Source organism: Diabrotica undecimpunctata, chromosome 8 (assembly GCF_040954645.1).
Source record: "Diabrotica undecimpunctata isolate CICGRU chromosome 8, icDiaUnde3, whole genome shotgun sequence".
NCBI lineage: Eukaryota > Metazoa > Arthropoda > Insecta > Coleoptera > Chrysomelidae > Diabrotica > Diabrotica undecimpunctata.
Genome location: NC_092810.1, coordinates 56,764,361 through 56,789,846, shown reverse-complemented (window position 1 = coordinate 56,789,846; position 25,486 = coordinate 56,764,361). Strand labels below are relative to the sequence as shown.

The following is a 25,486-nucleotide window of genomic DNA, read 5'->3' as shown; positions in this document are numbered from 1 at the left end:
ATAAACAACTCATATACAACACCATACTTAAAAGTGTAATCACATATGGCAGTGAAGTTTGGCTAATAAAACAAAGAACAGAGAAACTGTTACTACCAACAGAAATGGACTTGTGGAGAAGAGCAGCAGGCAAATCAAGAAGAGATCGGATATCAAATGAGAGAATACGAGAAATGTTGGGAGTCAAGCATATAATAGTTGATGACATAAAAACAAAACAATTAATATGGTACGGCCATATAGAGAGAATGGCCGATGACAGGATTCCGAAACAGATTTTGACATGGACATCACAAGGAAGAAGAATAAGAAGAAGGCCGAGAAGAAGCTGGAGAGAGGGAATTAAAAAAGAACTAGAGGAAAGAGAACTCCCTCCAGGCCTATGGTTAAATAGATAAGAATGGCGGTTAGGAGTCGGAAGGCGTCGGAAAACGCTGTAAACCGATAGTAGTAGTATATAAATATTATAATGGGATATTTAATCGCTAAAGTGGGCTAACGAAAAGTGGAGAATTGTGTAAGGCGATATGGACTCGATGAGAAGAATGAACGTGGCGATAGGCTAGTTTATTTCTGTATCAATGAGGAACCCGTGATTGAAAATATCTTGAGAGTGAAACTAAAGAGTGTAAAGCACCCTAGATCCAAGACAATCCTAAATACAAGGCGACTCAAAGAAGACAACATATATGCGGAAACGAAATCTAAAATAAACGAGAACTTAAGGAAAGTCAAAGAACATAATGCAGAAACTCTAACTATTGACCAAAAATGGGGAAAATTTTAACATACCCTTAAAAGGGTATGTACAAACCACTTGGGAAAAATCACAACCTTAAATGACAGTAGAAATTTTTGAACTTATAAAAGAACGGGGAAAACATAAAGAAAAAGTCCTGAATAAATACAAAGAACTTCAGAAAAACATAAAAAAGAGGTAAAAGAGAGGTGGCTCTTAAAAAAATGCAAGGAAATAGAAGATCCGAATAAAAAGTATAATAGCTTTAAGCCTCAGCTACTGTAATCTGGATCTGTCAGATCCAGAGAGCTCTCGACAACCACTCACTCTCCCCAACTTAAATAATTTTTAGCTAGGGCTCCGGCTATTCTCAACTTATTTAGTCTGAAATACGATAGTGAAGAGTGCATACATTTTATTTGGAACTAGCGAGTTTTATAGATAAGCTGGGTGTATTAGACCCACTTATAGCAATTACGTAATTTTTACATAATTATTTTGTTTAAGGTAAATACTATTTTATATCAGTTTAATTTAGTATATTCTAATTTATTTTATTTGAAATTGTTTTTTGTCGTTTTTTTAAGTAATATAATATGTATTTTCTTCCTTTTAGTTTAAAATTTCTCGAAATAAACCTCTTAGCATCGAAGATATTGATGCCTTATTTCAAAGTGAGGATTTTTGGGTTGACGATGCGGAAAATGTTGCGTCAACGTCAGCGTGGTCTTCAACAAATGTTTTAGTGGGTGCTGAGGAGATACAAGCAGAAGCCAATATCATCTAAATGGCCGATGGTACCGATCAAAGCGATAGCGACCATGAAATTTTTAGTGATCATGATTCGGTCAGTGTTATCGACTGGGATCCATCAGATTCAAACTTCTAGTGAAGAGACCAAACAATCTAAAAATAAAGATGCAATGGAAGAAAAAAAGCAAAGAAATTACTATTACGAAAAAGATAAAACAAAATGGTTGAAAATTCCTCCAAAAAGAACTAAAGTTCTCAAACAGAATATTGTGACAGTTCCGTCTAGTTTAAAAGGTGCCATTTGCGCTAATACTCCTCACAGTATTATAGACAAGGTAATTATATCCCTCGGGAAAAATTCCTAAAACAATTAGCTCAAAGCTTTTACATTACACACAGGAAGTGACGATTATATAACTCCAAACTCCAATGTGCCCCGACAGATTCGAGCTATTACATCAGATAATCTTGACACTAAATTTTTAAGTCTTCTTGAGCCTCTTTGAGCTAATGAGAACCAAAAAAGGAAGAAATTGTCATCTCTGTCCAGCCAAGAAAACCAAAAAAACAAACTATGTTTGCGCAGAGTGTAAAATGCCTGTATGTATACGATGTTGTGTTCAAGTATAGAAAAAATGCAAAAAATAACTTTAATGTGTGTTTAAACCATTTATGGCACTTCATTTTGTAATCGTAGTTTATAAATAAAAAAATTATCAAAAACAATTTGTTTGTTTTCTTTATACAAAAAAATGGGTCTTATAGACCCACTTATAATATTTAAGAAATTACTTTTGACTTATAGTAGTTAAGGAGTAATTTACACAAAAAAATCAAAGAAATGACAGGTTCTAGAAAAAGCACAAAAACGAATATCCTTAAGATAAGGGAGATATTATTACTGATGTGAAAGAAAGATTGTATCACTCGACCAATTATATCAAAATCTATTTGATGATGAAAGAGAAGAACTGATATTAAAAAGCACAGAGGATACCGTACCACCAATATTACGAAAAGAAGTCATCTATGCCATCAAAAATACAAAAGAAGGCAAAGCTGCTGGACGAAATGATGTGCCCATCGAATTATTGAAACTTATTGATGACGATGTTATTCACTCACTATGCTTTTTGCAAACAAATTGTTGGCAAGAGTCACAGGAAACGGTGTGACATCCTACATTACAAATGAAATTTTTACCCAGAAATTATATAACTTAGATCCTGGGACAGAAATAGTTTTATTCCATAAGCGGTTTTCACCCTGTATAAATACCACTATTTAAATCTTTTGAGTAAAGTATTACAAGCCCCTACATTACAAATGAAATTTTTACCCAGAAATTATATAACTTAAAGATATAAAATTGGCATATATATTATGTATTATATACATTATCTACATCAGTGGTTCCCAACGGGGGCGGTACCGCCCACCGGTGGGCGTTGAAGAGAGATAAGGGGGCTTTTTGGGTCCAAGGAAAATTTGGGGGGCGTTGAGGAACAGCTGCCGCCCCCCTAAAGTAACTCATTGCTTCTTTGCTTCTAAAAACTTCTAACAATCCGAAAATATAAACGAAATGCACAAAATGCATTTTGGTTATGCACCGTGCAATTTTTTATTTATCACTCAGTCCAACACTGCAACAATTTCGACGTTGCAGTCGAACGTAGAGCGTTTCAGTATAATTCCACTTCCAGTAGAACCTTTCTGCTTTAAGTGAATTTTGGCTCCTCCTTCGTGCAGCGTCATGGTCAGGTATAACTTAATCATTCGAGATTGTTTCGCTAGATAAACCAGGGTGGTGAATTTTCTGTGTGTTATTTGCAGAAAGTTGCAGTGCATTTATTAGAAATATATTTTATTGTAATACATATTTGTCACAAAGGTAAGTATCTACGTGGCATTTATATCACTTACTATAATAATTCTTTATTATTTTTCCCTATCGTAATTTACGAGGTATTTGTAAAAATGTAATACATCTAAATTTGTTTCCTTATATGTATAGTTATTGTAAAATATTCAAAAAGCACCAACTTGCACAAACTGGATCAAAGTAAAAAGTTAATTAGGACCTACCTACACTGAGAGAAGAATTGGGGAAAAAGTACAAAAAATCTTAATAAAATTTACTATACTGATCATAGACTGCCAAAAATAAACTATTTACTGAATATAAAGTTATTTTTATAATATGTGTACAGTATGGTAATTTTTAATAAGTTGTTTTGTAATTTTTCCTCAAATTCTTCTCTCAGTGTATATTTATTTACTTGTGGTATGTTTTAAATTTCTCGACTACTTGCTTGGATATTCCGCCACTCTGAAATATTGATTTTGCTAACTAAAAAAATAATTAAATATTTATTATTTAAAATTATCAAAGCGGTGGCTACAGCATATTTATTTTTACAGATATACCTACAGTATGTCCGATTCAAAGAAAAAGTGCAGACAATACAATGTCAAATATTTGAAGTATGGTTTTATTCAGTCGCCCTCTAATAAGGCATTACCAATGTGTTTAATTTGCCAGAGAGTTTTCTCAAATGAAGCCATGAAACCTTCACGATTACAAGAACATTTGACCAAAATACATCCCGACAGAAAAGACAGAAATTTATCATATTTTGAAATGCGCAAAAAACAACATTTCAAACGTCCAACTTTAGCTAGTATCTTTGCTGCAGCATCAAAGCAAGACGATGATGGGCTACGTGCTTCTTATAACATTTCCTTACTTATAGCTAAATCAGGAAAACCCCATACTATTGGCGAAGAATTAATACTGCCAGCTGTAAGTGAAGTTTTGCTGACTGTACTGCACCAGCCGGCATCTGATATTATTAAAAAAATTCCATTAAGCAATAATACGGTACAGAGACGAATTGACGAAATATCTGAGGATGTGGAGCATTCTCTAACTGATTATTTAAAGACTATTGAGTTTTCTTTACAGCTTGATGAATCAACTCTGCCAAACAATGAGCCTTTACTTCTTGCGTACGTTCGCTTCATAAAAAGTGAAAAAATCTGTCAAGAACTGTTATTTGTAAGAACACTGGAAACAGATATCAAAGGCAAATCGATATTTGATGTTCTAGAACACTATTTTACAGATAAAGGTATACTTCTGGAAAATGTCATAACTGTTGCTACAGATGGTGCTCCGGCAACGGTTGGACACCGCGGACTGATAGCATATTTGAAAAAAGCGGTACCAAATATACTCGCCATGCATTGCGTAATTCACAGACAGCATTTAGTTGCAAAAAATCTTAGTGATCGCCTTCATTGTTCACTACAATATGTAATTACTGCAGTTAACAAGATCAGAAGCAGTGCTCTCAATGATAGATTGTTTAGAAAACTGTGTGATAAAAACGACGAGAATTTTAATCGATTATTGTTGCACAGAGAAGTTCGATGGCTTTCGAAGGGTACCTGTCTAAAAAGATTTTATGATCTCTTTGACTCAGTTTTAGAGTTTTTTGAAAGCAAAGATGATTCTTTGAGAGATAATTTATTAAAATTTAAGAGCGATATTCCTTATTTAACTGATTTATACGATAAATTTAATGAAACAAACCTACAGCTACAAGGTGATAATTTGAATTTGATCAAAGCAAAAGGAACTATTTCCTCGTTCGTATCAAAAATGAATTTGTCGTCGGAGACAATTTCATCAGTTTCAAAATCTTTCCTCTGTGGAGACAAATGATGAAGACATTCTGGTATATTGCCAGCACTTGGAAGCACTTCAAGAAGATTTTAGGAATAGATTTCTGAATATCCTTGGTCTGATTATTCCAGATTGGGTGCTAGAACCGTTCTCAAGTTTAGAAACAGCAGACTTATCACTACAGGAGGAATTGATAGAATTGTCAACAAATGAAGAGTTAAAAGTGAAATTTAAAAATGGACATCAAGAATTTTGGCTGCAATGTCAAATTTCAGTATTATATCCAGCTTTATGGGCTGCATCCAAGAAGTTTTTCATTGCCTTTGATTCATCGTATTTAGCCGAAAGAGGATTTAGCTTAGTCAGCAATTTATTAACAAAGAAGAAAAATAGACTGTCCATAGTGGAGCGCGGTGATTTAAGATTGCTGATGACAAGTATGGAACCAAATATTGACAGATTACTATCATTACATCAAGCTCAGCCTTCTCATTAAAAATGTTATATTATTATTATATTGTTTTTTATGATATGTATTTAAGTTTAAGTTTGATCAATACATGAATACTGTATTTTTGAATAAAACTTTTTTTTTTTAAATTTGTTGTTACTTGGATTAGTTAAGGGGCCGTCGAATCATATTTAAAGTAGCCTTTGCCCCAAAAAAAGGTAAAACAATTGTGAATGAAAGTGCGTTACTAATTTTAAGAATGGAAGAGTTTTTTAAGGGGGGTGTTAAGTATTTTGTTTTTGGAAAAATGGGCGGTAGGCCGAAAAAGGTTGGGAACCACTGATCTACATTATACTCTCGCATTTTCACCAATTACTCAAATTACGAAGTTATTCATTTTGAATATTTCACACTACATTTTGTCTCTAGTAATAAAGTTTTGTAAAAAATAAAATTATACTATTTATACTTTATAAACTATTTTAAGTTTTCTATTTCCATATATAGATTAAATCGTTTAAAAATCACCCGCTTCTCAACTTTTTTATTTATTGTGGGATGTTTACCGTGGTAGGTGTAACAAGTTAGCTATTTTCAGCTTATAGGTCGATAAATGTAAGTACATGTTGTTATTTGTTAATAACACTACTTGAAAGTTTGTAGTTGTTGACGGCATCGCCGAATTAAGTTTGAGTTTAATTATATTGCAACATTAGAAGCTGTAGTCAACGGGTTTATAAAGTGATGTTAAGGACAATTTTGAGGTCCTGGAATAATTAAAGCTTTTAGGTTTATATTTACAAACACTAATTACAGAGTTATTATTAAATTTTTAAAATAAGTAAGTACAATAACCTTTGTTACTATAAAAGGTTTTGTGCTCAGTTGAATAGACACAAGTTAATAAATAATTAACGAAAAATAATAGATAAGCTTTACGTACAGTGTGTCCGTAAAGTATGAAATCTTTTAAGGTGATACACATTAAGGTGATGATGTCATCGGTTCTTTTTTTTAAATGTAACACCCCATATTTTAGGACATTTTTAGATCGATAAAAATACTGGGGGTCTAACGGATATAATTTGAAAGCTTTGGGGTTAGAAAATTATTTTTTATTGATTTCTAATATTAATAAATTATAAATAAATTATAATAAGTAACTTGAAAGTAATCCAGTAATTAATATTTGACCTATAATATCTTAAAAAAATGTTCGAATTGTACCTCTGGTTGTATTTGATAGTAAATGAAACTTTGTACAAATTCCTGTTTATGGTTCCTTGAGAAATATTGTTCTTGTTTTTAAGTCTTCAATATTTTCAGGTTTCGTTTTATAAACAGCATTTTTCAAATGACCCCACATAAAATAATCCAAACGATTCAGGTCTGGCGGCCTCGATGGTCATTCAATATGTCCACGTCTTCTAATTTACCTGTTCGGAAAAATTTAGGTACCTTCGAACATCTACAGCATAATGCGGAGGCAGACCATCCTGTTTCTGTTGAAACCATAAATTTTCATCAAAACCTACAGGATTAATTCTACTTGGGAATAAATTAACTAAAGTAGGTACGAGATCCCCTTAAAAACTCAAGAAATGCTGGCCCGTTTAAATTACCCCCAAAAAAGTAGGGTCCAATGATTCTATTTCTTACAATGCCAGCATACGTTTACCTTTTGCGGCTATTGTGTATGATGTTCCCGCATCAGTTGATGTTTTCTTTTGTACAGTATCTACAATTTTGACGGTTGACCTGGCCAGTTAATTTGAATGTAGGCCTAGAAAAAATAATATTTTGAACTAATAGAGGGTTTAAGTGGCAGTTATTCATCAATGTTTCACAAAAGTGTATACTTTTATCTGAATTATAATCGTTTAATTCCTGTATAAGTGTGCATCTAAAGAGGTGTCATTGTTCAAGTTTTATTACTTTGTGTACCGTTGTTTGCAAACATCAAGATTACGACTAATCTTACGAAGAGAAGTGTGCGCATCTTCTTCAAAAGCAAGTAAAAAATCTAATGTTGTATTATAATTTACAGAGGGACGACCTGATTTGCATGCATTTTTAACTATACCAGTTTCTCGAATTTTTTTTTTTAATCTTGTTGACTGCGTGATGAGTTTTTTTGGATATTTATCATTAAATAAATTACACACTTCCGTCTGAGTTCACGATTTGTCTCCATACCCAATCATCATGAGTATTTCAATTCTTTGCTTTACACTTAAATTAATTTCTACTTCAAATTAATTCCAAGCAATAATACAGAACATTCACAAATTAATACATTTATTATAATACTTAATTGTTATTTAAAGTTCCTAAAAAATTACATTTCACTAAAAACTAGTAATAGGCTACTTTTTTGCAATAATTGATAAAAAATAATTTATTTTCTAAGCGCATATCTTTCAAATTATCCATAAGACCCCGAGTATTATACTTTTTTGGAATCAGGTTATTTTTATCGATCTAAAAATATCATAAAATATGGAGTGTTACATTTAAAAGAAGAGCCGATGACGTCATCACCTTAATGTGTATTACCTTTTATAATTTTGTTGTAGAATGTAGAGCAATAAAGTTAAAAATCTACGTGTTTTAAATTTTTAAAAGATTTTGCCTTTTAAACTTCTGATTTTAAGGTTATTAATAATGCAGTTTTGGCGTTTCCACTTCGGTGCCTGAACGAGTAAACATCGTTTTTGTCGTTCTCGTAATTTACAGTGTTTATAATAGTTTTTAAACTTGTTTTGCGATTTATACTTGTTCCAGACAATAACAAAGTGCAGTGTAACTGTATACGTGTACTTTTGCGGGTGCATATAATCGCTAAACTTGAATAAACAATATTTCATTAAGTGCATTATAACCTTACAAGAAAATAACAACATTTTTGGACATTACACTAGTTGCTCCATATCTAGGCAACTTCCATCACTATGGTGTATGATAAGTTGCCGCCTTCTGACACTCAACAATGAATACAAACAAATTGCAAGAAGCTGTCTTTGACTACGAGGATGCTTCAAATCCAACAATGTCAACAAACCAAATTGTAACCAACACAAACCCAACCACCAACAGTAACATATCTTACACGGCTGCAGTAAAATCAGCACCTAGACCAACGTTCCCAAAAAAGGATCAGGCCGTGGTTCTTCATGCCGAGAATAGTTTAAAGCTATACGATTATGTACATGCAATCGGAAACATCATTGGGGCCAAGAACATTTGCTTCGCATCCAGGATATCGAATAATAGGGTATGTATTTACTTATCTAATTTTGAACTTGTCGAAAAATTGATAAAGTCTCATCCATTCATTCAAATTAATAACTTTTCACTAAATATTCGGAGACTTATATCTCCAACCAAAAGAATTGTTATTTCAAATATATCACCTTTTATTCCTCATGATCTAGCTGAAAATGCTATAAAAAGTCTTGGCTTACAACTAGCATCCCCCATATCGTTTCTCAAAGCAGGTATCCCTGGAGATGAATACAGTCATGTTTTAAGCTTCAGGCGCCAAGTTTATATATTTCCCCCTTCTGATAACTACGAACTACAAACATCAATAACTATTCCATATAATGGTCATGAACATAGAATTTTTCTTTCTACAGATAGAATGGAATGTTTTATCTGCAAGCAAACAGGACATGTTGCAAATAACTGCATTAATCCCCCATCGGTCATTATTCCTATACAGTCAGAAACCCGAGCTCCCATTTCTAACAATGAACCTAGCACGAATATAAATGAAAGCGTCCAATCATCTCAAGACATTCCAGTAATAGACCAAAAAAGACCTCCTTCGGAATCACTTAATGACGAATCTAGTCTTCCTACAACTCCGTTAGCTGAAACCTCTGAAATGCAACCGCCTTATATCCCTAATGAATTAACTAAAAGAAAATCCAAAAAGAAAAAGCGAAAAACGGATGATACCAGTATCTCTGATATTACTAAACTTGACATTACCGAATATTACAACAAAAATCCACAAAACAATATACTCTCCCTAAACGATCTTTTTGCGTTTTTAGAAAATACTAAAGGCAGCAGTGACCCCTATCATGAGGCCCTAAAGTTTACAAACGACATCAATACACTCCTTACCAATTTGACTTCTATCTACCCGCATCTTTCTCAAAGAACAATAAAAAACAGATTTAAACGATTAATGAAAAAAATCAGACATCAATACAATGTTAAATCTGCAGAAAATAACGATATAATAACATTACCATGTCTTTCACAAACAGATCCCAGTGACGATGAATCTTACTCTGATACTTCCCTTGCCTCCCAAAACTCTTTAAAATAATCTTTCCCTTTAATACAATGGAATTGTGATGGGTTTTACGCCCGTCTAGAACGCATCCAACAACTTATCCAAGAGACCGCTCCAGATATTCTTTGTCTACAAGAAACAAATTTAAAGGAAACCCAAAATCCGTACCTAAAAAATTACATAGGCTATCATCAGATTAGATCCACACCCCTACGCGCAAGTGGCGGTACTTCTATTTTTGTATCGTCAGATATATATTCCGAAAAATTTAACATCACTTCTAATTTAGAGGTAGTAGCTGTTTCATTCTGGTGTCCTCATAAAATCACTATTTGTCTCCCCAACTCCCATCCCCATTCATCCTCGTAGGAGATTTTAATGCTCACAGCACAATGTGGGGATCTAACAGCACATTTGGCAGAGGAAAAATTATAGAAAACATAATTAGCAATGAAGATATATTTCTACTCAATACTGGTTGTAGCACCCACTTCAATATATCTTCAGGAACTTTCTCAAATATCGATCTCAGCCTTTGTGATTTAAAACTAGGTCCATCTCTAACATGGTGTCCACTAGATAGTCTGTTCGATTGTGATCATTTTCCTATATTAATCTCAGACAATAAACCCAAATCATACAACCCAATAAGTAAATGGCGTATTGCACAAGCGGACTGGATGAATTTCAGTCAAAACGTCCGAGATCAAGTCAATCCAATTAAATATGAATATAACATAGACCACTTAGTTGATCAGTTCACTAATTGCATAATTAACTCCGCTCAAAAATATATAGGAAAATATTCTGTTAAACCTACACGAAAATCAGTTCCTTGGTGGAATGACTCCTGTGCTGTAGCAGTTCGTATATGCAAGAAAGCTCTGAATAAATATAGACGAACAAGAACTAATGAAAATCTTATCAAGTTTAAATTAGCTAAAGCTAAATCAAAACGTATCATAAAGGAAAGCAAAAAGACTTCGTGGAACCTTTATATCAATTCTATTTCTTCCGACACACCTCCAAGCCAAGTTTGGAACAAAATTAAACATATGAAAGGTCAAAGCACCGCCTACAAAATCCCCGCCTTAATTCATGACAACAAAATAGTGACTCAAAGTCAAAGTATTGCCAAGATCTTTGCGCATCACTTTCAATCCAAAACGCTAAACCAAAATAAATCTCCTTTACACTCTTTTAACATCGCAAGTGGTAAAACTAACGATATTTCCAACCCAATAAACCTACCCTTTTCTAAACAAGAATTGACTCTAGCCCTATACACTACAAAAAACTCAGCTGCTGGCCCTGATAACATCCCCTCAATTTTCCTCAAATATCTCCATGAAGAAACTATAAACAAATTGCTTGAGTTGTACAACCTAATCTGGTCCCGACAAGAATTTTCTTCCAAATGGAGGGAATCCATTATATTTCCTATCAAAAAAAGCAGCTCTCTTCCCAACTCTCCAAACTCGTTTAGGCCAATCTCCCTAACATGTACCCTTTGCAAATTATTGGAAAAAATGATCAGTAAGCGATTAATCTGGTATCTAGAAAAAAACAATATCCTTAACCCTGCTCAATCAGGTTTTAGACCTAATAGAAGCACCACTGATAATTTAGTGATTCTACAAACAGATATAGCAAATGCTATGGCCTCCAAGCAAGACGTAATTGCAGTAATTTTTGATATAGAAAGTGCTTTCGATACAACATGTATCGAAAGCACTGGTAAAAAATAATCTTACGGGCAACATATTTTGCTTTATAAACAACTTTTTAAATAACAGAAATTTCAGAATCACAGTTAACGGAGTATTATCCGACAAATATGTCACTGAAAATGGTGTACCTCAAGGTTCTACTTTGAGTTCTACCCTCTTTCTGCTAGCCATCAATGATATTTGCACTCATATAAAATCTCCTGTTAAATTTGCCCTATACGCAGACGACCTTATTGTATAATGCCAAGGAAAATCCACAGCTGCAACCTCATCTTTATTACAAAATTCTGTCGAGTCCCTTACTACATGGTCCGAGAAAACTGGCTTCAGGTTCTCTTCCAATAAATCCAAAATAATTAAATTCACCAGGAGATACAACAGCACAGAAATACCCAAAATAACACTAAACCGAGTAAGTTTAGAGTCAATTGATCATTACAAGTTTTTAGGACTAACTGTCGATAACAAACTCACCTGGCGACGTCATATCGATGAAATAAAAGGCATCTGTTTAAGCAGAATGAATTTGTTAAAGACATTGTCCCACCATCAGTGGGGTGCCGATGAAAGTGTACTACTCAAAATATATCGAGCTATAATCCGATCCAAATTAGACTATGGTTGTATAGTTTACTTGTCTGCATCCAATAATTTATTACAATCTTTAAACTCTGTTCACAACACTTCTCTCCGAATTTGCTTAGGAGCTTTTCGATCCAGTCCCGCTGAAAGTCTCTATTGTGAATCTCATGAACTCCCCCTTTACCTCCGGAGGCAGCAACTACTCCTATCTTATGCTAGCAGAATTTCATCGAATCCGACTAACCCTGTATTTAATCTTTTGACTTCGCCAAGACCTGGACTCGTAATCTCGCCCAGATGTATACTTTCAATCCCACAGATCCTACAACCCTTGTGCCAAGACACAAAATTATCTCAAACAATTGCATCTATAAAAACAGAATCCCCGCCATGGTCTAGAACACCTCCTTTTAATAAACACTTCTCTCTGTAAATTTAATAAGCAACAAACAAATAATATCTTTTTTCGACAAGCTTTCAAAGATATTGTGAATACATCCCACTATGATAAGGTGCTTTATACCGATGCATCCCGAAACGCAGATGGAGTTGGCTGTTCTGTCACTACAGTTGATACAGTGCTGCGACAATACCGAATATCAAACGAATGTAGCGTATTTTCAGGAGAACTCTTTAGTATTTCAAAAGCTCTCGAGTTCCCTTTTGACAATCATCAAAGTGTAGCTCTGTGTACCGATTCCTTATCCGCAATTCATTCGTTAAAAAATATTTACAATCAACATCATTTAGTACAAAAAATATTAGAATCGATCCATCTCCTCACTTCCCGAGGGACTTCAATAACAATAATATGGGTGCCTTCTCATATCGGCATCCAAGGAAATGAGATGGCTGACAGCGCTGCAAAAGAAGCATCTACATCCAACTTACCTGTCTACAACATACAGCTCCAAGAAGATTTAAAATCAAAATTCAAAAGGAATATCCAAGACAAGTGGCAGAAACTTTGGATCACCAAAAACACAAAGCTCAAAGAAATACAACCTAATGTTTACAGCTATTTATCCCTAGCATCTCTGAACAGAAAAGAAAAGATAGCAATACGAAGATTGAGAATAGGACACACACGTTTCACACACGGTCATCTTATGGCCTCTACAGACCAACAGTTATGCTCTCACTGCAACGATATTCCTATCACCGTCAAACACATCCTCACAGAATGTCAGCACTACCAGGCCACTCGCATTGCCAACAATATAACCTATAGTCTAGAAGAACTTCTGAACTGTTCAAGCCGACTCAAGAGCCTAATAGACTTTTTAAAGACTTCTCAATTGTTTAACAAAATATAATTTACATAATATTTTTATTCTTCACAATTGTAAACTTTGTATCATAACTTTGTAAGTACTATTGTAAACCTTTGCTCCCGTGTCAATGACCTAAGATGTTGAGACACGTTAATTCGAAATAAAAAAAAAAAAAAAAATTTTTAAAATCGTTTCATTTAGGAATTATCGAATTTATTCCATACTTTACGGATACACTGTATAATAATGCCAATATTAAGATCATGAAATACAATCTAATTAAACGTACCCAATCATTATCATCAACAAACTAGTACTACAGACGAGGCCTTTTATTCATTTAGGTTTATTACTTCGTTTTTGGGTATGATGTTCTTATTAGTTTTCTTCAAATTCAAATTAAGGCCACAGTGTGGGTTATATGGGCACATTTTTTGTAATCTCTTTTTTATTCGGTAATTCACTTATTATAAGATACGTTTGAGTAACAATTATCCAAGAGTATAAAAACCAAAGAAAAAGTCTAAAATAATAAAAAAATTTGCGGAATCCGTTAATCCGTATACGGGAGAATCAACTATCAAAATGAGCATAATTTTTGGTGGTTCAAAATTTCTGCGGTATTTATATTATTATATTGTTGTATGTATGTACAGCGTTAACAGGCCTTTTAGGCCTATTACTGGATGGATTATTTCCATCGTTTTCTATTCTTAGCTAACAGCTTCCAATCTCTGATTCCCATCTCTCTGACATCTTCCATCACTACATCTCTCCATTTCTTTCTTGGTCTTCCTCTCTTTTTTTGCCCTCAGGTACTCTTCAAGCAATATTCTTGACTAGTCTATTACCTTGCATTCTTTCTAGATGGCCTAGCCATTCTAGTCTACGTTTTTTCACCACTTTTGTTATTGTAGGGTTAGCATAAAAATGATACACTTCTGCATTAGTTCGTCTTCTCCATTCTCCCTCTACTACTTTTACACCAAATATTCTGCGAAGTATCTTTCTTTCCCATGCTTCTAATGTGTTCTGTACGGTTTTGTTCATAGTCCATGTCTCGGCAGCGTATAGCATTGTGGGTCTAATTATAGTTTTGTATACTCTTATTTTTGTATTACGAGATATATCTTTGACGTTAATTATTTTGCTTATGGCTCCAGCACACCTGTTGCTCTTGGTCAGTCTCAGGTTGATTTCAGTTTCTTCCTTACATGTCTGATAAGAGTACCTAAGTACATATATTCATCCACCTTCTCGAATTTTACAACTGATCCATTCTCCACCTCCAATTTAAAGGATCCCCTGGTGCTTATTCCTTTTTTGCTCGAGATCTCCATGTACTTCGATTTATTAATATTAACTTTCAGTCCCATTTTAGAGCTTTTCCAAATCAGTCTTTTTGTTAGATTTCATAGTTCTTTTCCATTTCTTGCAATGCGAACCACATCATCAGCGTATGCTAAGCATTAGTGCTTCTTGTATAAAATAGTTCCGGACCTATTTATCCCACTAATCCTTACAATTTTTTCTAGAACTATATTAAATAGCAATGTAGACAACGGGTCTCCTTGGCAAACACCTTTTTTCACTTCGAATTCTTCTGAGACTGTACCGTTGCATCTCACAGCACAAATGGTTTGTCTAATTGTCATTTTTACCAATCTTATTATTTTTTCTGGCACTTGGAATTCTTTTAGTGTTTCTATTAACTTGTTTCTGTCTATTGTATCGTAGGCAGCTTTGTAATCAACGAAAAGTACCTGTGCTGAAATGTTGTATTCATAGCAATTGATCAGGATTTGTTTTAGCATAAATATTTGATCGGTTGTTGATCTTCCTTTCCGAAATCCTCCCTGGTAGTCTCCTAGATTCTCCTCTATCTATATTTCTAATCGGTTTTTAATTAGTATGGCGAGTACTTTATACATTACTTCAACTACAACTCAATTACAACGACTGTTCCAAACGGTTAATAACGTATTACGTTTATATACATTTCCTGTTGTTCTAGGCTTCATTAGACATTTCAGGATTTTTCGATGGCATCCTGAATATTTTCGAATTTTAATACTTCTTCTTATTTGTCAAGCGGCTTCTTCTATGCGGGATAAATTTTACGGACCTTTCGTGATACTGCTTCCTCATTTATTTGCCTCGAATAACTGGTTCATTTGGGACCTATTGAAGTAAACAGAGCGGATCAGTTCCATGGTATGGAGCTAATCTCTCGAAATGAACTACCTTGGATTTACTTCTATATGAAAACTGGTTGCGGTAGATTAGATATTTTCTGCAGGACGGTATAAGGACCTTTTTAGTTTGCTTGAAGTTTCGGATAAAGTTCTTTTTTACGTGTAAATACAACAATACAATACTGGTTATCTCGGATAAAGTTGTACCAGTAGCATAAATGTTGAGCCTGGCATTCGCTTTATCTCTTTGAAGCTTTAAACTTGAACGAGCAATTTCGTAGACTTTTTCCGATTTTTCTTTCAAATTTTCGATGTAAGTCAGAAATGAACTTTCTTCTTCGCAGGGAGGCAATCTTCCAAAAATAAAATCTCAAGGAAGCCTTATTTATATTACGGCAATTGATCATTATTAATAAAGAATAACCGGTTACTTCAGAGGAATTAAACTATCCTAATCTTTTTGATTATTAGCGACAAAATTGGAAGGTGTTGACAAATAGTTCTATTATGTCATTCGATGATTTCTTCTAATTATGGATAGAGAAGCGTAGTATGTGTTTTCTTAATACCCAAGATTTTCATTAATTCTTGCCATAATTCAGATTCAAAGTTTTGCCCTTGATCAAAATGTAACTTTAAAGAAACTTTATGTCGTGATACAACGTATGTTATAAATTCTTCTGCTACTGTAGTCGCTTTTTGATAAGGAAGGGGAACAATTTTAGTCCATTTAAAAAAATAATCCATTGTGACCATTAAGTATTTGTTTCCTTTCTCTGTCATTGGAAGTGGACCGAGAATATCTACTGCAAGTCGTTTAAAAGCTTCTGCGGAAGGATAATGTGCATTTTATCACGATTTCTTGTTCTAAAACGTATTCTACCGTTATATAAATCGCATTTCTTATAATAATCCTCTATATCTCCGCGACAACTGATCCAATTAAATCTGACTTAAACTCTTCCCAGTGTTCTTTTGACTCCAAAACATCCTCCAGAAATGCTTCTTCTTCTTCAAGTACCATCTCCGCTACGGAGGTTGGCAATCATAGCTATTTTAATTTTTGAGGCAGTAGATCTAAAAAGTTGTTTTGAGCTGCATCCAAACCATTTTCTCAGGTTCTTGAGCCACGAAGTTCGTCTTCTTCCGATGCTTCTTCTGCCATCTGTCTTTCCTTGCATTATGAGTCGCAGGATCCCATACTTCTCGCCCCGCATCACATGTCCGAGATACTGTAGCTTTCTTTCTTTAATTGTTAGTTCAACTTCCTTCTCTTTACCTATTCTTATCAGTACTTCATTGTTCGTAACTCTATCTACCCAGGAAACATTTTGTTAGGCGTACTTTAAGAGCTAATGTTAAATCTTTGCCGCATAGGACCTTTTTCATTTTCATAAAATTAGAACGTGCTTTTTCTATTCTGACTTTGATTTCTGCAGTGTAGTCATTATTTTCTGTTATAAGTGTTCCTAGGTAAGTGTACTTTTTTACTCTTTCGATCTGCTGGCCTACTACTGTCAAGATTTCGTTAGTATTATGGTTGTTTTTACAAATTTTCATAAACTTCGTCTTTTTGATATTGAGCGAGAGTCCGTACTCCCTACTACATATTACTATTTTACTTATGAGTCTTTCCAGGTCTTGTAAACTATCGGCTATTATTACTGTATCATCTGCATATCTAATGTTGTTAACTAAGACTCCATTTACTCTTATGCCGACTGTTTCATCTTCCAGAGTTTCTCGAATTACCTCTTCAGAATAAGCGTTAAATAATAGAGGTGATAGTATGCAGCCTTGACTGACTCCTCTCTTTATTTCCATTTCTTCAGATGTCTCTTTTTCAATTCGTACTATTGCTCGCTGATTGTAATAAAGGTTTGTTATTAGTCTTAAATCTCTTTCATCTAGGTTTTTATTTTTTAGAATTTCCATGAGTCGGTCATGTTTTACTTTATCAAACGCTTTATTGTAGTCTATGAAACAGACGTAAGGCCAGAAAAGCTGCACTGGTAAAACCAGAAAGGCTGCAATGAAGTTATTGCAATGCACTGTTAGTGCATGATTTTGGCAGTACCACTTGTTGAACTGTATGTACTCTATCGGGACTTTAGTTTTACTGTATTTGGTAAAAGTAAAGTAAAATATTACCTGCTTTTTAAAATATATGAGCCACTGAAAAGCGCTATGGTCAGTTCTACTTATAAAATTTCTTATAAAGGAAAGTATGAAAATGTTCTGAGGCTTTTATAATAGCTAGGATCTCTTCTCTGATAACGCAACGATCTTTTCAGCCTTTTCTATTGTTTTACTAAAATATGCAACAACTTTGTCTTGTTCTTCGTGTTCTTGTGATAATTCGGAGTCAATACCATGCTGAGATGCGTCACCATCCAACAGAAATTTGTCATCTTCTCATGGTTAGGCAAGGATAGGTGCTATTGTAAGTCGTTTTTTTTTATTCTTTGAAGACATTTTGACAATTAGGTGTGCAGTAAGTAAAGTTCAAGAAAACTTCTAATTTCTGTTTTCTTACCTAATTTAGACCAATCATAATAACTGAAATCTTCTATAGATTATTTTCAACGTTCCGTGAATGGCGTTAGTTTTCGGGGCATCGATAGTGGCTGCGGACTATGAGTCCGCATACTTTTTGCACGTGAAAAGCGATAAATTTAGTACATATGTCATGTTTTTATAAACAAGTGTTGTAAATTATTATTATATTTATTTTACTAAACACATATAAAAAGAAAATGTAAATATACAAAAAGAAATAAAAAATATGTTAGGTATTACTTTAAACCATATTATCAGAATAACATTCCTCCACATAAACAGTGTTATATATTTAAGGCACATGAATTTGACACATTTTTTACACGAGAAACGTGTTGGTCGATTTTTTCTCCTTTCATACGAGTTACATATCAAGTCTACTGTTCTTGTTTGCTATGTGGGAGGGAAATGTTTTGTCCACTTACTTTTTCATCTTTTCCAACTACGTATAGTACTTGTGAGGAACTGACTTCTATTTATTCATCTTTAATTTCATTTTAAGAATCAGAATATATGTCTTGCATCTCGACTGTATCCTCTTTGCTGTCTTTGTCGTTGTCGTTCACTACCTCTTCATTATGTTCATCTTCACTTGGACAGTCTAACATTAGATGCTTCATATAATAACAACTATAAGATAGTTATATTATTAGTCAATAATAACACTTTTCAAGTTAATAGTTTTTACATTTTATGAAATACTAAGAAAATACACCAAATATTTCAATGTGTTTATCTGTGAAATTATTATGTAATTGTTACTGACGCCGGACTGTCGCTCTTTAATTTATAGAAATAATTCTTTCTACTGAAACGATATATCCTAAATAGTATGCCTCCCTTTGGCTCATTCTTAATCTATCCTTGCTTAAGTTCTTTAGATGCTTATCAAAGGTTTTGGACCTAATGAATATATCATGAAGATATACTAGACATGTTTTCCAGGCAAGTTCTTTTAAAACCATCTTCATCAGACTTAAACGTAGCTGGAACATTACGAATAGAACCTGAAACCTGTTAAGACCACGGCCAGTTGGAAAAGCTGTTTTATCTGATCGTCAGGATATACTTTTACTTGCCAGTAGCCACTTTTTATATCTAATGTCGAAAAGCATTTATCACCTGAAACAGTGTTTAGTATATTATCTATGTGTGGAAATGGATACCTAACTGTCTTTTTGTGTAACCTGGTTTAATCTGCTCTAGTCTACACAAAAGCGAGTAGATCCATATTTCTTAGTTACTAAGACTACTAGTGAGCACCAACGGCCCGAAGCTTCTTCGATGATATCGGCATTTATTATGTAGATTTCTCAGATTAAATAATGTCGTAATTGTTATTATTAAATTTATTAATTTTGTCTAATTCCTTAGTTGTTAAATGATCAACATTTTTTATTAGTTGTTTCAAGAAGCTAGCGTCAACTGGGTAACTTTAAGCTGAATTTTTTTTTAAGTAATTTTTCGCCTAGGGGACACCTAGGCGATCTGAAAAACTTCATACGTAATGGGTCTTACGTCATCAATATCAAAGATACTGGTATATTTGATACTACTATCAATACAAAGATATGTTTTATCTATTTTGCCAATTTATTATTTAATTCACAACTTTCTAACCAAACTGTATATCAGGCAAATATAATTAGGTGTCCAAATGCAAAAATTTTAAAAAATATTCTAACCCAAAAACAGCACCCTGTACATTATATTTTTTAAAAAATGGATTTAAAAAGAGGACGAAAAACTAAAATTAGTGGTATACTTTGAATTTTCGGCAAAATGTTTTTTCCGGTAAAATTTTTTAAAATTTTAATTCTGAAATTATGAAAAAATTTAAAATGTTTAAATGGGTCCATCTTTAAAATATTAAACAAAACTAAAACTTGCCTGTATATAAATAACCTTAGAGTTTTTGGTTGTTTATAAACCTTTGTATAAAATATTTTAAAATAAATTCCTGAAAGTTACTGCTTTTCATCAAATATAAATTGAAAATAGCTCCCGTTGTTGAGAAATGCAATATTTTCTTCAATTTTAGAAACGATGTATGAAGCAATAAACGGTTTTATTGCCATTGCTAGCGACATTCGCTTCGTTTGTCTATTATTGTATTTTTAGATGTCCACATTCAATAAAGCACAATGCTTTTCATAAAATCGCTCTCGGTGCTGGACTTGTTTATTATGTTCATCCTAAAATGAAGCACTCTTTCATGTTTAACTGCCTTTTCCCATTCTTTGTTCTTTACTGTTTTGAAACTAATTGCTTATTATCAATTGCAACTATCTATTATTCACTACAATTAGAATAGGTAAATGTCTTATCTACACCTGCTTGATCTGTAATATTATATGAAAGTTAATCCTTAATTACTTGTTGTTCCTTTAGTATAGGTAAAGGGGAACTATACAAATAATAGAATATCCAAGATTGTCCTAGTTAATTTTAATACAGAGTAAAATAATTTAATTTAAAATTAAAAATATGCTTCAAGAGATGTTAGACTTAAAGAATAATTTAACTTAAAGAATAATTTAACCTAGAAATAACTTATGTCAAATCCAAATCTTTTCATTCTTCCTGCCGATAAAGGCAATCTCACCGTCATCTAAACACTTCTTACATTAACAAACTCTCAAATCTCATAAATATTTCAGACTACAGACCAATTCATAATAATTCAACAACCTATCTGCAGAAAGCAACAAAAGCCATTATCAATAAAACCTGTCTTCCTGTTGATATAAAACAACCTCTATTCCTAGTAAAAGGTCTTCCAGTACACCTCGAATATATGGCCTACCCAAAATTCACAAACCTAATGTTCCTCTGCGTCCCATTGTCAGTGCATACAACTACCCTACACGACCATTGGCCAAGTACTTGGCCAAAACTCTACAACCTCTTTCCGAAAATGCTTCATCCTTTGGCAAAAATTCTTATCATTTCATAAAACTTCTTAAACATTACCCTCTCTTACTGTCAGATATTCTAGTAAGTTTCTATATCGTTTCACTTTTTACAAATATTCCTATAGATGAGAAACTCTAAACATTCTAAAAACTAAATACATCATCCAGCAAGAACAGTTATCTCTCATTAAACATTGTATGTCCAACACTTATTTTATCTTTCAAAATCAATTTTACAGACACATAAATAGTAACCCAATGGACTCCTTACTACTTCCAGTAATTATCAAAATCTGTATGGAAGACTTTCACAGGCATCAATCTTCTACTCAATCTCAACCCAAAGAGTATTCAATAAGTTTTATATTATACTAGTTTTAATTAAGTACTATACTTTTGTCAGCAATAACTGGAATGAGCCCTTCTTCAGTTTTCAGAATGTTAACCCTGCGGCAGTCGCGTCGGGGAACGGAGGTCCGCATTGTTGATACATTTTGAAATTGTTTACATGTTTATCATTATATCGAATGATGTCCCTAGGTATGCTTTCTTGACGATGGTGGGCAACACTTTATACCGACATCGCGCGACTAGAAAATTACCTTCAGTGTGTATCAGTCTTTGATACAGAGTAGTACGTTTTTTCGGACCTCTGTTCCCTTGTGCGACTGATCATGTAAGTGATTTTAGTTATTTTTATATGACCGTATTTTTCGTGAAACAAAGCAAATGGTATTACGTATAGATATTTTTTAGGAACAGAAATTTTACAAATTCTAAAGTTTTACGTCAGGATGAACTGGAAGAAATACCAGCACATATATGGAGTGATGATGAAGAATAGTGGATTTTAGTGGTGAAAGCAACGGTGAAGAGGAGCACATTGATCAGATTTCTGATGAGAGCGAGTCCGAGCTACCTGAAATTGAATTTGAAGAGGAAGTTATGAAGATAGATATGGACATGAGATCGAATGAGGTAGAAGATGAGAACAACAGATTTAATTAAAGTAAAAATAATGACAGAATATGGAGTAGTACACATTTTCCATGAAAAATGACAAAAAAACACAAAACATTTCAAATTTGACTTAAAATTTGGACCAAAACTGAAGCCAACTGCCCCTGATCTAAATTCTACTTTCTATCTACTTTCTCAGCGATCTAAATGGATGTTTATTTGGAACGCAATATTAAGCGGAAAACGATCAAAGAAAATACTAAAGAATCTATGCGTCTGTGATATACAGGGTGTTTCAGAAAGTTATGTTATAAATTAATCGCGCATTCCAGGGATAACAATAAATTGATTAAATCCAACTTACCTTTGTACAAAAGTGTACACAAAAAAAGTTACAGCCCTTTGAAGTTACAAAATAAAATTTTTTTTTGCATTATCTCCTAAACTACTTGACATTTTGTAATAAAAATAGACACGTTACTTTCTTGTTCTGAAAGCATTTTTCATAAAAAAGAAACAACAAAATCTAATTGCACAGAAAAATTTTAAAGGGGGTGTGCAGCCCTAAATCCCCCCAAACTTTTGAGTACCTTTAAATCAAATAAATTTTGTGGCATCATTAGTTTAACACAATATTTTTAAAATTTTTTTGCCTCCTGTGACCAAATTAAGAATTTAGCTAGAAACTCATTCTGCGAAGCTTTCAGAGCAGCTAAAAAAAGAGACCAATGGAGAAAAATTGTTAGGAATATTGGAAGAAATCACGATCCTCAGTAATGGGGAAACGACAAGAGAGAAAGAGTCCAAATATCTTTCTTAGGAAAATGTTTTGATCATCAGAATAAATATATAAACAAAAGCAGATATCTTTATAGGCCCTCTATTTACTGTGACCAAATTTCAATGTGTTATCCTTCCACTACGGGGCTATATTAGAATATATTTACATTTTAAACGAATGGTAAAATGTAGATGCAAGGAATATAGGCTAATAATTAACTTCTGCTCACTCTACATTAGTACGAAATTTTCCTGAATGTCTTTCGGAACACATTTTAGATTTATTCGAGCTCATTTGTTTTTTTAACTCATCTGTACACTAATAATACTCAGCCTATTTTTTGCAATTTTATCAAATCATGCGGTATATGACTGATCGAATCTTTCTGACGCACAAATGTTCACAAAATATTAAATGCGGATAATTGGAACTAACGCCTAAAGCATACGTCAGTATTGTGGTAATTTACATAACGATCTTGCAATACTTTTCACACAATGTTTTCTGACAAAATCAGTTTATTTCTAAAAACCGAGATTCATTTTCCAGTGAATTACAATCTTGATTAAATGTGAAAAAAAATGCAAAATACGGTGGATCGCTATTGTGCATCATTATCGGTATTCGAACAATTTTGTTTATTTATGTAGTTTTAATTTTATGTTTAGTCTAGAGACAGATGTTTATTATTACTGTACGTAACGTAGATATTAGATTTGCATTTATATAAACTTCTTTGAACGAGCCTTATATTAAATATTTGGTGGTACGAAATTCTCACTAATATGTAAAAAAATAAATACTAGAGTTAAACGTATTGCAGTTTACGGCAAATATGTATGGTCACTTAAATCAAAAGCCAAAAAAATACCTTTTACAAAAATTGCGAAGAAATGTAGATATTTTTGTTTTATTTATTAAAATTTACAATCTACTCGAAGAATACATAAAATAATAAGTAAACATTATGTCTTCAATCCACTAATGGGTTGAATAGTTGTCATTAAACATTTTTTCGGGTGATGTGTGATACTAAGTGTGTATTTATTTGAACTTACCGTTATCACTTAAATTACATTTAAAAAGAAAAAGGAGAAACTGAATATCTGCTACAATAAACTGTATTGGCTGATGGAAAGAAATTTTACATAGTCCATTCATAAAAATAACAATTTTTAACAATGGTATACTATTCTACTGCTACACTATACTGCCTTGCAAAACCGACATTCATTAAAATTGAAATGTAATTCATTGAGATGAACTATGAGTTTATGTTTTTTTATAAAACATACGTTTTGAGTTTGCCGTCAAACGTCTTAGTTCATATTTCAGACGCCTATGGCGTCTATATTTAATAAAATTTTAAAAGTTTACACGTTTTATGTAAACAGACTCACCTTGTCGCGTAAATGGACGCGACACGCGACACTTCTAAGTGTTTACTGTAACGGCGAACCACAAACCTCTATATCGTTTCGTGACGCTGCTTCCATGAGGCTCGCATTAGCATTTTAGTAAAGCGAAAAAAATACAACGCTAGTATAGAAGCGTTGATTTAAAAGTAAAAAACTTGTATCGTCAAATGAATTAAATCAATGATAATAATTATTTCTTTTTAAGTCACTATCAGCATAGTAAGAGTTAGTATAAATAGTTATATTGGTCAAGGGCAAGCACGGCAGTGTTATTGTTGATTGTATACAAGGAACAATAAACCTGGTATTACAAAGGAGTCTTACTAAGATCTAAGAATATAAATAAAGGAATAATTGAATTTGTGGACATATTCATTTCTTAAAAACATACATTTGGAACGTAAGGAGTGCGCCAGGAAAACATGCTATTTCGTGTGTTGTTTATTAAATACTCAAGATATGTTGGGGATCAGGCTCTACAAGATACAGATAATGGTATACAAATAAACTACTTCTTCTACTTATTGAATAACGTACCGTAACGTACGTAGGTATTAACAACCTACCAACGGTATGCATATGACACTACGATTATTGCTGACAACTTGAAGGCCCTTCATCAACTTATAGGCTATTGACTGTGTAAAAAAACATAATTAGAAGGTAGGCTTTCAAAAAATTTTATTGTTTTATATTATCAGTTCACCTTTAAAAATTATAAAATTATTATATTAAGTCCAAATTATTTTTTATTTAAACAAAATAAACTCAAAAACGATGGTAAAATTAATTAAAAATTTTGATGTTTTTTAATTTCTGACCTTACTTTTTTTATAAGTAAATATAGGTAGGTACAGGCCACGTATAATGGAAAACCTATTAAATTGCCGTTAAAATGTTTCTTTCACCCTTTACCACAATGGTGTGAGTAATGGGATATAGGTATGGGTTTTTGAATGTATATATATATATATATATATATATATATATATATATATATATATATATATATATATATATATATATCCTCTAAAATAACAGCTGAACTGGTAGATGAAAAAGGGGGGTTGAGGTTAATTGGGTATACAGCTGATTAAAAGCCAAATGTACTCTGTTTAACAATTCATTATAT

General features: G+C 33.0%; 1 protein-coding gene and 1 pseudogene across 2 annotated transcripts in view; both read left to right on the top strand.

The window, feature by feature from the left end:
• Positions 1-25,486, top strand: part of LOC140447587 (prolactin-releasing peptide receptor-like) — a 1,093,989-nt gene that overhangs the window by 809,925 nt on the left and 258,578 nt on the right. The gene's annotated exons all lie outside the window — the stretch shown is intronic.
• Positions 3,927-5,676, top strand: LOC140448843 (SCAN domain-containing protein 3-like; annotated as a pseudogene).